General features: G+C 39.4%; 1 protein-coding gene across 1 annotated transcript in view; it reads right to left on the bottom strand.

Annotated features, from left to right (window-relative positions):
- Positions 1 to 17,144, bottom strand: part of NRTN (neurturin) — a 234,470-nt gene extending 217,326 nt beyond the window's left edge. Inside the window, exon 1 of the mRNA XM_082255465.1 lies at positions 16,295 to 17,144. The gene's annotated coding sequence lies outside the window, so the exon portion shown is untranslated. The remainder of the gene's footprint in view (positions 1 to 16,294) is intronic.
- Between the last annotated feature and the right edge of the window lie 511 nt (positions 17,145 to 17,655).

Raw genomic sequence — 17,655 nt, 5'->3', positions numbered from 1 at the left:
CTTACATTCAATGAAACACATTATAGAACTAAGGATTTATGAATTTCTACAAAGTAAATTTTTGTACAGTGTGTTTGACTCTGTTGACCTTCCTTCTGTTGAAACTTCTACAAAGTTCCACTTGTGAGCTTACTGAATACAGAGTCCTCTAGGTGCTCTCAGTCGTTTTGCATCATTAAACCTAATGATTGATAGCTGAAAACTGAAGGAAAAATGGGATGCTACATCAGTGGTTCATAGGATGAGGGTAATAGAGTGGAGAGAGAGGTCTTGTAGAGAGCACTGCACAAGCTGACATGTGGCAGAGATAACAGTAGATTGCGATCTTTAGGTCTTGGTTTAGACAACCACAACAATAAACTATGGACACTCTTTTCATGTAAACATAAAAAGGGCAAAAATATGGGAATTATATTGATTGACCACCAGAAATAGTAAATGATTCCTAAACTCTTCTAATATGGAAACATGGTGCTGTGAAAAAGAGTTTGCAATTAATGTAAGTACTGACTAGGCTGATACAGGGGGGAATCTTTTTAATTTGGGCAATTAAAAGCAAAGCATATGATGAAAAAATGCATGTGCACAGCTTATCTATCATAAAAACTGCATGATGAAATAATAAGTAGACTTAGTAGACCTATGAGTACCACTTTTTGGATTTGTATGTTTGGATCTGTTTTTATGTGTATAATTCGCTGAAGGTAACCTTGACCATAGATTACTTTAACCCATGAGTTCTAGATCAAGTGAGTTTTAGATGAACACCAGTCAGCCCCTCCCCAGTGCAAGGCTGACGTGAATGATGAAAAATGCTATTCATAAAGCCCTGTGCATCTTTTACTAGTTAGCCTTTGAGAATTGAGCCTACAATTAGTCAAACTTTCAAGTCAGTTTTGGTCTTTTCATCTTAGATGATGGGTATGGAATGTTCCAAAAATGTGATGTTCCAAAGATGTGATGTGAAAGCTGAAAATTGGCCTGGGCACTGGGCAGGAAGGGGGTGAAAGTGCCCTGTATTGAAGTGGTTAAAAATCAAATTTTTTTCATCATTTTAGGCAAAATATGTATTCTGCTACATAAATTTTCATTAAAAAATTCCCAATAAGTGTATATTGATTGGTTTGCGCAAAAGTTATTGTGTCTACAAACTAGGGGAAAGATTTATGTAATTTTTATGTATTTTTTTTTTTTTAATAGTAATGGCAGCGATCAGCAATTTTTAGCATGACTGTGACATTGCGGAGGACAGATCGGACACCTAACTGACATTTTTGACACTTTTGGGGGACCAGAGACATTACTACAGTAATCAGTGCTAAAAATATGCACTGTTATTGCACTAATGACACTGGCAGGGAATGGGGTTAACACCAGGGGCGATCAACGGGTGAAATGTATGCCTAGGGGGTGTTTATAACTGTGAGGGGGGTAGGCTTATGGAATCAACATAGAGACCTGTGTTCCTAAATAGGAGGTACACATTAGCCCTGTGTTGATTGCTGACAGAACAACGGTCTGCCGTGTTTATAATGGCAGGCCGCCGTTCTGTCTTCCCGGGAGTGATCACAGCAATCGCGGGCACCGGCCCGCAGATCAGCTTCCCTTCTCATGAATCACTGCATGCACGCTCCCCCATGCTTGCTCCCGAGAAGCGACGTATGGGTAGGGCGATTCACGCATCCAAGCCACCTTGACACAGTATATCTGTGGCGGGTGGTCTGCAAAAGGTTAAAGGAACTATAAAGGCAGATAAAAAAACCTTCTGTGTGCAGCAGCCCCCCTCAGCCCCCCCAAAAACGTACCTGAGCCGATCTTTATGCAGCGATTTTGCAGGGGTGTCTTAGCTCCCCGGGATTCCCCTACTCATTGGCTGAGACAGCAGTGCGGCATGATTAGCTCCCATTGCTGTCAATAAAAGTCAGTCAGCGAATCAGGAGAAAGAGGGAGCGGGGCCACAGCAGCTCTGTGTCTGAATGGACACAGGGAGCTATGACTCGGCTCCAGTGTCCCCATAGCAAACAGCTCACTGTGGGGGCAGTCAACAGGAAGAAGGGGCCAGGAGCATTGAAGAGGGACTCGAGAAGAGGAGGATCCGGCCCACTTTGTGCAAAACCAGCTACACAAAGCAGGTAATTATGACATGTTTGTTATTTTTTTTTCTTTTAAAAACAAGACTTTACAATCACTTTAATGCAGGGAATGCAATAAGGTAAAAAAGCATTTTGACTTTAAAACCACTTAAAGTGGAGTTCCGGCCACAAAAAAATATTTTCAATGAAAATACCCCCGGGACAGTCAGGGCTGGTACATTCCACAATGGCTAGCCTCTGATCTGTCCCAGCTCGCACTTACCTGCAAGAAGAAATACTCACTTATAAAATTTCTTCTCCAGCATTGCAATCTCTGATGTGGGCAGCTGAAGCCAGCGCGATCCTCTTCTGCGTCCTCTTCCATGTCCTCTTCTCCCAGAATGCGCCTGCATCGGCCCCTCTCGTCACTTCCGGTGCGGTGCCGCATTCCTCCACAGCTTCTGGGCATGCCCAGAAGCTGTTTAGCGGGGAATGCGGCGTCGCACCGGAAGTGACGAGCGGGGCCGGTGCCGTCGCATTGATTCCTGGGAGCGATGACGTTCAGCTCCCAGGAATCATTGCAAACCGGAAATGACGGCGCGGGCCACGGCCGCCGAGGGAGGAAGTGGAAGAAAGGTGAGTATATTTTTCTACAATAACAAGGTAAGTAAAAAAAAAAAAAAATCGTAACTATCCATTTCCTTTTTAGGTGAGGAAAAGCAAGCGGATGGCCACAAAATCGATTATGTCGATTTTGTGGCCGGAACTCCGCTTTAACAGTAATTCATATTTTTTTCAGTTCTTTTGTCTGATACTTTATAGATACCTAACATCATCATAGATATCTTCATTTATAGCTGGTCTAAAACAACATTTTACAAACTCCTCATTTATTTTTCTGTCTTTTTAAAAATACTAGAACTTTTTTTTTTTTTTATCCAATCATGAATTTCAGGTTTCAATTATATATTGCAATCATAGTCAAACATTAGCAATTTTATTTTATTAATTTTGTAAAGACTTCTTGCTTCTTACATATTTTATAAATCCACTGCCAAATATTTATAATGTGGCTAATGTTATATCCACCAGCCCAAACCTGTTTTAACATTTGTAATTTTTACATTTCATCACCATTACCTCCATGGAGTATTCACAGTGGTTACAATAAATCCTACTGGTTTATTTCCACAGACAACTGCTGCATATTTATGCTCTGCCATGCCAGTCTTTACTCCCTGCACCCTGTGGCTATAAACTATGGTATATAAATTCTGTGAATAGTGGAGACAAATGCTGGCAAAAGAGAATACATTGAAGCATAAATTTGCGTCTCGACTTAATCTAATTTTTACAAATAACTATATTTGTAAAAGCAAAAAAATAGGAATGCAAGTCAAGATTTAAATATCCCCGCAGGAATAAAAAACATATTTTACATTTAAAATGAGAGTTTAACTCAAGGTTAGAAATAAGAGTGTCTCTTAGTATAAGCAACTGTTGGATGGCATTCAACATCACCATCCAGCAACGTCTGTGTTTTATGTTCTCTATTCAGCCTTGACAACTGTCTCCATGGACTGGTCATTGACATATTGCACTATGACTGGCTTAGTCATGCAGTTTTTTGTGCCTCAGCCAGAGATCTCAGTTAAAATTCAAAGGAAGAGACCAAAGCCCACCACAGCTACAATATCAACAGTTTTAGCTTTCAAAGCTATGTTGGGTACAGTTTAGCTTAGAACATAGCAGAACATACATATAACGCACTAGTACACTGGAATGATTAAATATAAAAATATTTTACTTATATATTATCCTAAACTTCAACTAAAATTTTGCATTGACCACACAGTATAAAGGTTAATATGTTTTAGTTGCACAATGGGAAATAATCTAAAACTTCCACCTTCCATTTCAGGTTGAAATTCCTTTTCTAGTAATTGGGGGACCTAATAGACGAATACACCTTTAATAAATTTCCCCCATGTCCCTGACTGCATCTCACTGGAACACATACTTACCTTTAGCCCTGATCTACTGGGCGGCCCCACTGGGAGCAACACAGTGGCCTTCAGGATTCTTTCAGAATCCGTTTTTTTCATAGAAGTATATGGGGCGATGGTGAAGCGGAACACTTAAGGAAGAAAGGTTGTGTGTGCATTCGGTGGAAAGGAAGTGGGGGGGGGGGGGAATGGGGGAAATGTATTAAAGGACAAAGGCAGTTGACCTTTAAGGTAAATGTCTACCCAAAAATGTTTGAAAGATTTTGACTTTCTAATATTCTGCCGGCTTTGGCAGCTGCAGCTTGACTTTGCATGCTATTGCTTAGTCTATCTTCTACTAAGACTCCCAGATCTTTCTCCATTCTTGATTCCCCCAGACGTCCCCCCCCCCAACTCGTATTTTGCGTTTATGTTTTTAGTCTCCAAGTGCAATACCTTACACTTCTCCACATTAAACCTAATTTGCCATGTTCATTTTTTTTATTAAGACCTGCCTGGTGTCTCCCACTGAAACTGCAGCCTAGTAAAGCTGCCTGTTTAGGCTGGGTTCACACATATGCAAATTGGATGTGTATTTCCCCACATCCAGTTCCCATGACAGAAGTGTGACCAGCTCTTAACCACTTTACCACCGGAGGATTTTCCTGCTTTACGTCCAGGCCACTTTTTGCCACTTGGCACTGTGCGACTTTAACTGACAATTGCGCGGTCATGCAACGCCGTACCCAAACGAAATTTACGTCCTTTTTTTCCCCACAAACAGAGCTTTCTTTTGGTGGTATTTGATCACCTCTGCGCTTTTCATTTTTTGTGATATTAATAAAAAAAGAGAGACAATTTTGAAAAAATAACAAAATTTTTCTACTTTGACAGTTAAAAAACATCCAATATATTCAATTGTTGTCATATATTTAGGCCAAAATGTATTTAGCGACATGTCTTTGACAAAAAAATTCTCAATGAGCGTATTTTTAACCGCTTTAAGACTGGAAGATTGTACCCCATCCCTGACCAGGCCATATTTTGCGATTCGGCAATGCGTTATTTTAACGGACAATTGCGCGGTCGTGAAATGCTGTACCCAAATTAAATTTATGTTCTTTTTTGCCCACAAATAGAGCTTTCTTTTGGTGGTATTTGATCACCTGTGCGATTTTTATTTTTTGTGCTATAAACAAAAAGATAGCGACAATTTTGAAAAAATAACAATATTTTTCGCATTTTTTTATATGAAATTCCCCCCAAAAAATGTAAAAATCTAATTTTTTTAACATTTTAGGCCAATTTGTTTTCTGCAACATATTTTTGGTAAAAAAAATTGCAATAAGCGTATTTTGATTGGTTTGCGCAAAAGTTATCGCAGCTACTAACTACGGGAAAGATTTATGTCATTTTTATTGTTTTTTTTTTTAACTAGTAATGGTGGCGATCTGCGATTTTTTTGCGGGACTACCGACATTGCGGCGGACAGATCAGACACTTGACTGACATTTTTTACACTTTTGGGGGGGACCAGTGACATTACTACAGTAATCAGTGCTATACATATGCACTGTTACTCTAAAAATGACACTGGCAGGGAAGGGGTTAACTTTATTGGTGATCAAGGGGTTAAATGTATGCCTGGTGCTTACTGACGTGTGTGGGGGGAGGGGATTGTATGACACAGGCACAGATCGCAGGTTCAGCTATGCTGAATCCTGCAATCTGTCCCTGCCTGTCACATAGGATTTCCTCACTCGATCCCCGACGATCGGGGAAGAGCGGCGGTGATCACCGCCTCTCCTCCCCTGGCCTGACTCTCCCTACTCTGCATTCAAGTGAGTCTCCGGCGGCGCGCGTGCACCGCCCAGAAGAGGATCTACGTCGCTGGACGGAATCGAGACACTTTGCCGCAGTACGCTCAATGTGAGCGGTCGGCAAGTGGTTAATGGAGCTGGTTCACACAAATCTGGGGTGGCCGCGCTCCCCATTGGAAAAGGGCTCTGTGCATCTTTGGTTCTGATTCAGGTGGAAATTCAGGCAAAAATTTGGACCTGATTCGCACCTGAATTGTTGAACAGGGACGCACCGGGCCCCATGCTGTGAGCCGCGGACGCAGCATATGTGAACCCTGCCTTAGTGTGCATCAAGTCTGTGAAACTTTTTTCTATTAGGGTGAAGCTTCTCAGTCACAGATTCATGATGCTGTTGACTTCAGAAGGGTTCGAATTTAGGCTTGCGATCTTTGGACTTTACAATGGGTTCAATGAATGGGCTATGGTCCAAACCAAAGGCATTCAAAACGTTACGCCCAAAACAACAGCAATCTATCAGGTATAGTTGAGAGCCACTGGGTTGAAACACCTATCAGCTTATTATATATTTTGGGGGCAATGGTGTCCACCATGATCATAAACCAGCAACTTATGCTAAAACTACTTTACCATTTTAACAGAGTTTTCCACAAATTATTGGACTACGATTATTACATATCAAAAATATACTACATACAATTTACTATGATTTCATGTTCATTTTCTGATTTCTTTGCTGTGCAACATTTGAGTAATCAACTGTAACCCAAATCCAGGTAGACAAGTTTTGTTCACCACCTGTAAGCTTGGTTGCTATTTTTTAATATTCACTGGGTATGTATAACTGTCCTGTCTGGCAGTATTCCAGGCTTACTGACTTGGTCGAGAGACAGCCACAAATTTGCCTTAACTTTCATTCCTTTAAACTCTTTGTATAAATACATTTATATAAACCTAGGCTGAATATAGCGTGAGATGATCAACTCCACTCACTGGGTGGTCAGTAGAAAAATAATTACTGAACTTCTCATCCAATTATCATACTCTTCTCTAGGCTGCACTAAATCTCTGATTAATGTTCTAAACCCAAAATAAAGTAAAACAATTTTTAACTTAGCACGTTCTCATTTTTCCTGGAAATTTTGATGCTATGTTCAGTAATGTCTTTTTGACAAAATGGCCAGTTTATTAAGAGCTCTTCATTCTGTATTGTGTTTGTGTAATGTTTTCAGCAAATTTAGGGTCAATTTACACCATTTGCATTTGGATAAGCTAAGCAGCGTTGCCCAGTGCATTCTTGATGCAGACAATTTGCCTTGTTTCCTATGTTTCAGTTCACACCTCTGCATTGCGGTGGTGTGTGCTGAAAAAAAGTACTGCATGCACTCCTTTTGTTTAGCACAGCAGGTTGAGGTGGATCACATCCCAACACTGTGTAAATAAAATGTAACCACTTCAACCCCGGAAGGTTTTACCCCCTTAATGACCAGGCCATTTTTTGCCATACTGCGCTGCTTTAACTGACAATTGCGTGGTTGTGCGATGTTGCACCCAAATAAAATTGATGTCCTCGTTTTCCCACAAATAGAGCTTTATTTTGGTGGTATTTGATCACATCTGCGATTTTTATTTTTTGCGCTATAAACAAAAAAATACAGACAATTTTGAAACAAAAAAAAAAAAAAACAATATTTTTTACTTTTTACTTTCCACCCCAAACTTGCTCATCCATGTCTTTATGGACCTTGCTTTGTGCACTGGTCCAAATCATTTGGTGGAGGGGGATTACGGTGTGGAGTTGTTTTTCAGGGGTTGGACTTGGCTCCTTAGTTCCAGTGAAGGGAACTCTTAAGAAGTCAGCATACCAAGACATTTTGGACAATTTCATGTTTCCAGCTGTGTGGGAACAGTTTGAGAATGGCCCCTTCCTGTTCCAATATAACAGCACACCAGTGCACAAAGCAATGTCCATAAAGACATGAATGAGCTAGTTTGGAGCGAAGGAACTTGACTGTCCTGCACAGAGTCTTGACCTCAACTTGATAGAACACCTTTGGGATGAATTAGAGAAGAGACTGTGAGCCAGGCCTTCTGTTCCAAAATCACTGCCTGACCTCACAAATGTGTTTCTGGAAGAATGGTCAAACATTCCCATAGACATAATCCTAAACCTTGTGGACAGCCTTCCCAGAAGAGTTGAAGATGTTAAAGCTGCAAACGGTGCCTTTACAACCACTTTAACCGTTAATGCGAATCCTGTTTCACATTCTCCTCCATTTTCACAGTGGCAGGATCTCAGCCTGTCACAATAATATATGTAATATAACGAATTCTGTATTTGGCAAAAGCCAAGGTTCATCCAGCACAGAGTAAAGTGCCAATGAGTATTTACATCTATGCTCAGTAACAGGAATATTTGTCTATGCTATGAACACATCTACATACTACATGTAGGCATATTGAGATTAAGTCCCGATGCCTGGGACACTTGTTGTGTACATTTCTGTGAGTACCCCCCACCCCCGCCTATCTGGGCCAATCAGAGCTTTGCATGACAATTTTCAGATGGACTCTGAATGGCATCCTCTACCCTATTTGGCATGACGTTCCAATGAAAGGCCACTCCAGCTTAAATGTTGTATCACTTTGATCAGGAAAGCCAATTTTTTTAAATCCATATAAATTTGCACATGTGAGCTCTCCTTTGATATGCCAAAGAGCCCCCTAGCACTACTTTTTCATCTTGATCCCCTATAAAGGAAGCCATACAAAACGTCTCTGCGAATCACCGCAAAGACGTGCATTCTGCATTTATGGAAGAACTCCTCACCCACGTATGCACGTTGTGAACTCCACGTTGTGAACTCCTCATCTACAGTTGTGCAGTGGTTCACAATAATTATGCATTTATGATAATCAAAGAACGTATGTCTTCATTGAAGGATGGGGAAGAACAATTTAGACAAAATTGGTTCTACTGGATAAGCTACAATCTCTCCCTTCAATACAGACTCTGACTTCCACCAACTTCCTTCACTTCATGGAGTGGTTTTACTTCATAGAGGCATACCTGCTAGCTGCCTGGGCATGTTGGTGTACCTTTGCTGTCTCTTCGATCAATGGATTATTTCCCCCAGATAAAGACTCCACCTTCCATTCCCTCCACCCTTTTTCTTCTCCCTCCCTTTATTTCTCTCCTCCCACACTCCACCCTCCTTGTCAATGTCTGTCCCTGTTCTGGCCACCTTCTCTACCTTATCAGTATACCCCCTACTCTGCATTCAACAACAGGATCCCCTTCTCCACACCTTCCTCTCTCCTCTGCTCTACTTTTAGAAAGCCTAAAAATAATGGGTCACACACACAAAGTGTCTTCCTTTTTGTTATTTGTCATAGATGTTACCTACTTGCAATTCTGTATAAGTTACGATTCTATGCACCTGTTGCATCTTATGATGCAACGGGCCTGCGATCCCTTTCGTGCCTTCGGTTACTGATTTTATGATATATATTAATTTTCTTCTATTATTATCCTCTGTGATTCCTACAAATAAAATAAAACTAGAAAAAGCCCATTTAACTAATGTAGCAAATACCACTGCAAACTGAATGTGTAGAATAAGCTGCTTTCCCATTCATTTACTGTAACTTCTACATTATGCACAATCTGACCTTTAGTTGGGGTCCAGATCCAATAGAGGTCTCCCAGAGTTGTCAGACATGTTCCTTATTCTACTGGGTAGTAGTCAGACACACTTCTAGGGAGACATACCAATGACAAACTGATATTCATAGACCCTGAAAAATAAAAGTGAAGGGTATGTGCCAATATTTCTTTTTATTTCGGTCTTTAATCCATTTTCAGTCCTTGTTCTTTAAAAAATAAAGAAAAATGGTATACTAGTGTTTTTGGATTTTTCTGTTTGCTCAAATCACCATAAGAAATACATTTCATTCTTTTTTTTTTTTTCTCCCATTCTAAAACACTAATTTTTTTATGCTGGTTTCTAAAATTTTTACAGTGTAGTCAATGGGGAGCAGATGGAAAACACAAGATCTGTCTTCATACCATTTTTAATTAGCTTTACTAGTTTTGTGCTATGAGCAGGAAAAAAGCTCCAAAAAGGATGGAAAACTGAATGAGCACTGGAACTGCAAGTATTGTTTGAAAGAAACATTTAAACTTAAACAGAGCATGATAAAAACTGCAATAGCCTGCATTTTTATTCAGTCTTTAATACAGTTTTATTTTTACGCTCAGATAGAACAATCTGTATGACCGTACCCTATAGGTAAGCACATAATCATAATTTGCTCATCTGATTTTTCTATCCAGTGTCTTATAATATACTGATCATAATCAATCCGTACAGGAAAGCACAATGTTTTGCAGGTTTCTGAAATTAAACATTTGTATTGATACAGCAAACATACACTGTATCAATACAAAAAAGTATGTAAAATAATAAACTTTTCAGTTTAAAGAGGAAGTAAACCCTCCTCAGGAAGTTGTACCTATAGGTAAGCCTATGTTAAGGCTTACCTATAGGTACTGTAAATATCTCCTAAACATGTACTGTTTAGGAGATATTTACATTTGATGCAGCCAGTGACGTCACTGGCGCATGCGCTCTGAAGGAACGGCAGATCGTGCCGTTCCTTCAGAGCCCTGTGCCGTGACCGTCGGCTCCCGCGCGCGTGCGCGGGAGTGACGTCACCGCGGCTCCGGCCAATCAGATGGCCGGATACCGCGATCCCGGAAGACATGTACAGTCGCCCGTCATAGAGGTAAGAGAGCGGCGCGGCGAGGGCTCGTTCTAAGGTAAGTATTTGATAATAAGCTAGTATGCGATGCATACTAGCTCATTATGTCTTTATCTTTCAGGATGTAAAGAAAACAAAAAAAAAAATTATCAGTTTACAACCTCTTTAATATAATAAAATGATGCAAATTTTTGTCGCAAAATTTAAATGTGCCTACTTAACCTCTTTTCTTAGTGAAGCTCAGCACCACAGATTATTAGAAATAGCTGAGTGTGTGCTTCTGAGTTGCAGAACCATTAATGTGAAGCTGTATTTTGCCTGGGCTAGGCCAAGAAACATGGTTGACAAAATGGTAAAAAATCAGCGAGTGCTTGGGAGGTAGAGCTGCTAGCACAAAAGGTGACCAACCTAATAAATAATAATAAAACCAAACAAGTGCAGAGCTAAAAAACCTTAGCAATCATATAATATATCTGAAATGAACATGAAAAAATAAATGTTAACATTAATTAATAAACACCGTGAACATTATTATATAGTGTCTAAAGAAAAACTCCCATATAAATCAAAAAGTCCACAAATTATAAAAATTGTTATAGCAATTGAAGTAAAGTCCTCTGGTAGTAACACTTCCCAGTGCCGAAATTAAGAAAAATAAAGTGACTCCAGTGCTCTTCTTTCACCAGTATGCACTCACCAGAACGCTGTTGATAAACAGCACTGGGCATCATTCCAATCAGGAGGAGTTGCCAGCAATCGCTCGATCAATCCTCCAGATATACAGCGCTCAGTCAAGGGGAATCCTATTCAGAAAACGCTTTTGTCCTGCAGAAGCTTAAACTTTCACTCTCACTTCTGTATGACCAAAAAGGACCAATCTTGATCTCTACTTCTGCCCCCTGGATGAAGATCTTCTCTTAGACCCAACACAAATGCAGTATTCCATTGCTTGATACGAGATACCATCTGCCACTAGAGCTTAGCAAAACTCTGGTACTCCTCAGTATGGGGAAATATGCTCCCCCTGCTTTCCACAGTACAGTGCTTGTGCCAACCACTAGATTTAAGCGTTTTCCCATGGGTAACGTACACAGTTCTGAGAATCGTTTGACTTGCGCATGAATTCTGGGGGACTGTTGTGGGGTAGGGAGCAGGATAAAGGTATGTATAGGCTGACTGCCATGCCTGCTATCAAGCAAATCAGTTACATATCCTCTTTAGGATGAATTGTCATTCCAACCGAGTGATTAGGCAAAATGTTACACACTATTATGCAGCCATTGCCAAAAATGTACAGGTTCAGCCATGATTTATTTAATTAAAATCTCTACCAGTTTTGCATAAACTGTGTGGAAGCTGCATGCTCAGTGTTCTGATAAAGAGGCACTTGCTTTAATAAAGTTTTCTAAAGATGGCAAACAGAGCAGAAAAACACCAGCATTGTCTGTAGACTCCCTGCACCTGATCATTATCTCTTTACTAACCTACCATGCCTTGTTCTAAACTATGTATCTGTACTTAGGAAGTCATCTTGGTAGAGGAGCACAGCTTTGCTTCCTTATGTCAGAACTGCCCTTCGATGACTGTTCAGGCAACGATCAAGAAGCAGTAGGAGAGAAGCAGAAAACATAGCTCCACAGAATGAATAAAGCACTGCAGGTCTTCAGTTACAGCCTCCTCTCCGGCAACTCTTCAGGAAAATAGTGAGCAACACAGCAAAGACACCATCAAATCTCACTCCGAATCTCGCACAACTAGTACATTCGCTTTCTACAATGCCTTAGACGGTCCCACACTGCAGATATACAGCTATACATAGTTACATAGTTAGTGAGGTTGAAAAAAGACCTCCGTCCATCCAGTTCAACCTATGACGTGTGTGTGTGTTTGCTGTTAACTGTACATTGTATACCCATGTATGTTGTGGTCTTTAAGGTGCCCATCTAATAGTTTTTTGAAACTATCGATGCTCCCTGCTGATATGACTGCTTGTGGAAGAGAATTCCACATCCTTACTGCTCTTACAGTGAAGAACCCTCTACGTATCTTAAGGTTAAAACGCCTTTCCTCTAGTTTTAGTGAGTGGCCACGTGTCTTATTGTATTCCCTTTCTCTGAATAGTTTGTTCCTTATGCTAGAGTCGCCAGTACAGTATTTGTACATTGATATCATACCCCCCCTCAATTGTCTCTACTCCAGAGAGAATAGGTTCAGTGCTTGTAGTCTTTCCTCATAGCTGATGTCCTCCACTCCCCTAATTATTTTTGTTGCCCTTCTCTGGACTCTCTCCAGTTCCAGCACAGCTATGGAGTGTTAAACAGAGATAGTACACTGATACTTGGAATTCCAAACAAAAGGTATAAAAGGTAGGCTCAATTAACATTTTTAGATGTTTCCTATAGAAAAAAAAATGTTCAGTTTTTTATTTTAGATACACTTGGAACGCTTCAGATAATTATTCTCCATGGCTGTAGCCAGAGGTAAACTAGCTATAAATTTGAAAGCTGATTTCCGGAATCAGGGAATGCGAGACTCCCCCCCCCCCCCCCTTCCCTACTACCCTTTAATCCCTTAGAATAAAAATAAATAAAAGTGCCCTCCTACAGATTCCTGCAGCAAGTACACTATGGATACTTGGAGCTAGGACCCCAGGTGTTTCAAACAGAAGTCAGTGTTCATCCTGTACAACTGAGTGACAACTTGGCAGGAGCCGCAGCTTTCCACTGCTCTAAGCATCTATATGCATGTATCTGCACCTCCAAGGGTTACCTGTGGTTAGGTACAGATGTCTATTGCTAGAAGCAGATTGATTGCACATGATGGCTGAATATTATGATTGTTTCAAGAATTTTAAATGCAAATGGGGGAAAGGGGGTGGCACAAAAATATAGCCTTAAATGGGCTTTAACATTAATTCAAATACTGATATTCTTAGTGGACCACACTATGTTGTTTAGCTAGTAAACACTTGCTAGAAACACATTTCCTTTAAATGTTTCCATTTGCTTTATACTTTTCCTTAAAAATGCTGGTTTGCTAAGTAACATAATGATTATTGCATTGATGTTTTACATTGAGGATATTGTACATTTGTTTGAAAATTTGACTGATTATCAGGGCAGGTTGAGAGTCTGCTGGTTTTCCATGGAATGTTTCCTCTTTCTACAGATTATCAGGACAGATGCAAAGCATACTACCTTTACATCTTCTGTATCCAAATTATCTGGATGCACTTTGTCAGACTCACGCTATTCTAGCATTCCTTTACTGTAGTGGATGGACTTTTACAACTTGGTGGAACTGGAGTACACATTTCTAAATCCATAACAGGTTTGCAAGCACAGGAACCAGACTGGTTTTGCATTAGGTTTTTGAATATTATCTGGGGATAAGCCAAAGTACTATATGTTAACCCTATCCAATCTCTTATTTCCATAAAGTCTCCCTTTTCTGCTTGATGCCATTATCATACTCTTTAGATGCTAATGATACCACATACAGCCATAGGAGCACTGAGCCACAATGTGTTCACTAGTTGAAGGTACTATACTTGGTAAAACGATTAACGGCTCTGTTTGTAGAATAATATGTTGGCAATTCGATGTGTTAACCACATGTACATATAAATGTTTTTTCTGACACATCATTAAGCTAGCCATAAAGTAGGGCAAATGATTAGACCAGTGCTAGCTATAATGCAGTCATATAGGGGATGCAGGTGTATGTTACTCAGATGGACCAGCATGCTGGGAAGTCTCTACTATCGGGAGATACTTTTCTTTTTCCCAAATGAAAATGAAAAGTAATGTCACTGTGTAGGCACAAAATCAGAAAAAAATAGCTGGAGGCACCCAACATTTAACAAAAATAGTTTTTACTGTTGCACGTTCCAAATATTAACAGCTGACCTAGCCACATGTAGTCTGTTCAAAATATTGTACATAGACTGGTAGTTTTACTTTCATTCTAAGTTAAGTTTGGAATTTTGCATGACAAACTGGTGCTTGTATTTCAATAAGCAACATTGCACTGTAGTTATGTTGGTGTGTGCCACAGATTTGACTTACATAAAAGTCAGTATTTGCATATTGCAGGTGTATCAGGTTAGGTTGGCTTTGAAATGTAATATGGCAGAGTAAGTTTAAGTTTTTACTAGCTAAAGTTTATGCATATTCCATTTTCTATTTTGGTAACAAATCTAAAGGATAAAATCTTTGGAAGGTGAAGTCCATGCAGAAAGCATAAAAAGATGAACCAGCATTTGCTACCCACCTTTAGCCTTTGCTACCCACCTTTATACAACCGTTTTTAAGTCTGCCATACCCAAAGGGATATACTATACTATACCCATACTTGTATGTAAAGTGATAGATGTACCATATTTGATGCCTATTCATTTAACAACATTGATGTTCTGATTCTGTCTCATCTAATTCCCTAGATATCATAAATTATGTGACAACTTCTTAGATCTGTTGGTTTTAAATCACTTACATTTTCAGACTCTCCCTAGTTTCTACTATTTGATGAGTGGAATATGGATTTGCCTAAATAAATAAAACAGTTTAGTATGACTCAGTCACAAATAATTGTGGCAGCTCTGCCATTAGTTAAAACAGCGACTAATATCTAAAACTCTTCTCAGTTTCGAGGGACATCATCTATGTAAATGCTAGCCCTGGTTTCATGGGCCAAATATACCCTACTTTCTGCACGTTCATTTTTACCATCTACAAATATTTCATTTTTTAGATCTATTAAAAAGCACATTTGAATAAAATGTTTATATTTGAATAAACATATACAAGCAGTGATGACATTTTTGACTATTGCATGCGACAAGCCCAGCTGCTAAGTTTCCTTAGGAATTATTTCCAAAATGTTGGCAAACATAACAATGTCTCGGTTAAAGTATTCTTGTGTTCAGTTTGAAGAAATATTATAAATTTAATTAAATGAAAAAAAAAAAAAAGTATTTGTTATAAATTCTAGTAAATAACTGATGTTCATTTTGTCCATCTCTTTTCACTATATGTATGAGGGTAGAATTAGCTATTCCCTGATGCTTGTGCTTAAGTCAATTTACGTAATGTAAAGTGAAGATTATCACCTAGGTCACTGTAGGTAAGGGATGTATAGGTATTGAGGAAATGGGCTTTTACTGAGAACACAAGTGATGCCACAAGACAGGACAAGACAACTGTTTAACATATTGCATGATGACAAGTGACAACAAAATCAGTACACTTTGTCGGTAGTAATTATAAGACTGGTTACAAGGTGATGAGATTTACAGTAATTAATACACTATGCATAATCAGCCTAAACCACAATGCCTTTTGAAGTACAAACAGACCAACACTGTAGGCTGATGTATAAAAAGCTTTAAGTGAAATCCTCTTAAGACAGCAGCATTTGCGTTGAATATTTGGAGAATGCAAAGATGTTTTTCAGTCCTTTCATGTTGTAAATTATTACGTGCACACAGAAACCTGATATATATAGCTAGGACATGGTTTGTATTAAACATACACACATTCTTAAGCAGAACTTATTGTTTGCAGAGCTGCTAGGATAGTCCTAGTGTGAAAGCACAAGATTAAAAAGGAACAGTGCGCTTTTTTTTTTTTTTTGCCTCTCTTCTACTTTTCCTTACCTTTAGGCTGGACCCTCCAGACTGCTATTGAATATCGGGGTCTCCTGTACTTATATCAGATCCAACATTGTAAACACCAAGCCATAAAGATGGAGTGACTTTGGATAGGTCTGTATCTTCCATTGGGACAGTCAAGTGAGCAATTTCAAAGGTTGCTTGGGCACCTCTACAGAGGTTATAAAATCTTGAAGGAGAAACCTCTCATCATGACAGCCACTTACTGCCCATCATCTCCAACGTTGCCTTTGATGCAAGACTCTATAAAAGCCGAATAATCTCAAGGATATTTTTTTTTCTTAAAATCCGATCAGCAATTCTGTTTCGCGGTATATATTAAATCCTTGTTTAGTCTTCTTGTAACTCCTAGTAAATCCAGTGAATATTTTCTCTCCGGTCTGCTGTTTCCATCCAAGAGCTGTCAGAAGTTATCGCAGCTTCATTATATAAGTGCAGCTGATTAGCATACGTGTCTCTGGAGGCATGTCATGTGTCTAACACATTAAGCAACACTCACTTCTCCCTCTTAAGCTGATCTATCCTTCACATGAAATTGAAGCTCTGCAGAAATGCCCCAAATATTAAGTTGAGTTATCAACAGAAAAGATCCTGTAATAAGCTCATTATAAATCCCTCTTAATTTCTTCTTCTGGGTAATTTGGTTTTATTGGCATGCCAAAGACATTAGGAATATTCCTCCTTAGGATTGTCAGCCTCCCTTGCTGTAGGATTAATTATTTTTAGCAGTAGTCTAATGTTTAATCTTCCTCCTTCTCTCAGCCACCCAGAACCTTGCTGGAAGGAGGAAAAGAGTTTCTCTTGAAGGGAGGACTGGAGGTGGGAGGGCGAGTGTGTGTGTATAGTAAGTGTGTATCTGTGTGTGTAAGGTTCCTGACTTTTTTCCGCAACTTTAATCTTTCTCACTAACTCCTCCTGCTGGCCAATATCATGTTACAGAAAATATGACATTTTAACCCCTGAGCCACTGATGTGTCCTGCAACTCACTGTGCATGAAATTCAGTTTACAATAACTATGGTGCTTCTTTTAAATGCATCCTACAGATCAAAGCGCAATCGTGACATTGACATGCTTAATGGATTGCAGAATTGCCTAATTATGTCTGATGTGTATCAGCGACATAATTGTCTATTAGAGGAATATATATGCTTTAAGGTATTGCTTATTGATGCTTGAGAAAAATTAGCTTATTCACTCTAATGCTACACTGAAAAATCCAATATGCACAGAATAAAACCAGATCGATTTTAGGTGAAAGCAATTGACCTAGCGATGGAGAGAGAATCATTTTAAATTAGTCTTTCCTATTGTAGGAACATTTTTATCCTAAAGCAATGTATATAT

Source organism: Pelophylax lessonae, assembly GCF_965119305.1.
Source record: "Pelophylax lessonae genome assembly, chromosome: 1".
Classification (NCBI taxonomy): Eukaryota; Metazoa; Chordata; class Amphibia; order Anura; family Ranidae; genus Pelophylax; species Pelophylax lessonae.
The sequence above is the reverse complement of the archived record's forward strand: the minus strand, read 5'-3'. Positions and strand labels throughout refer to the sequence as shown.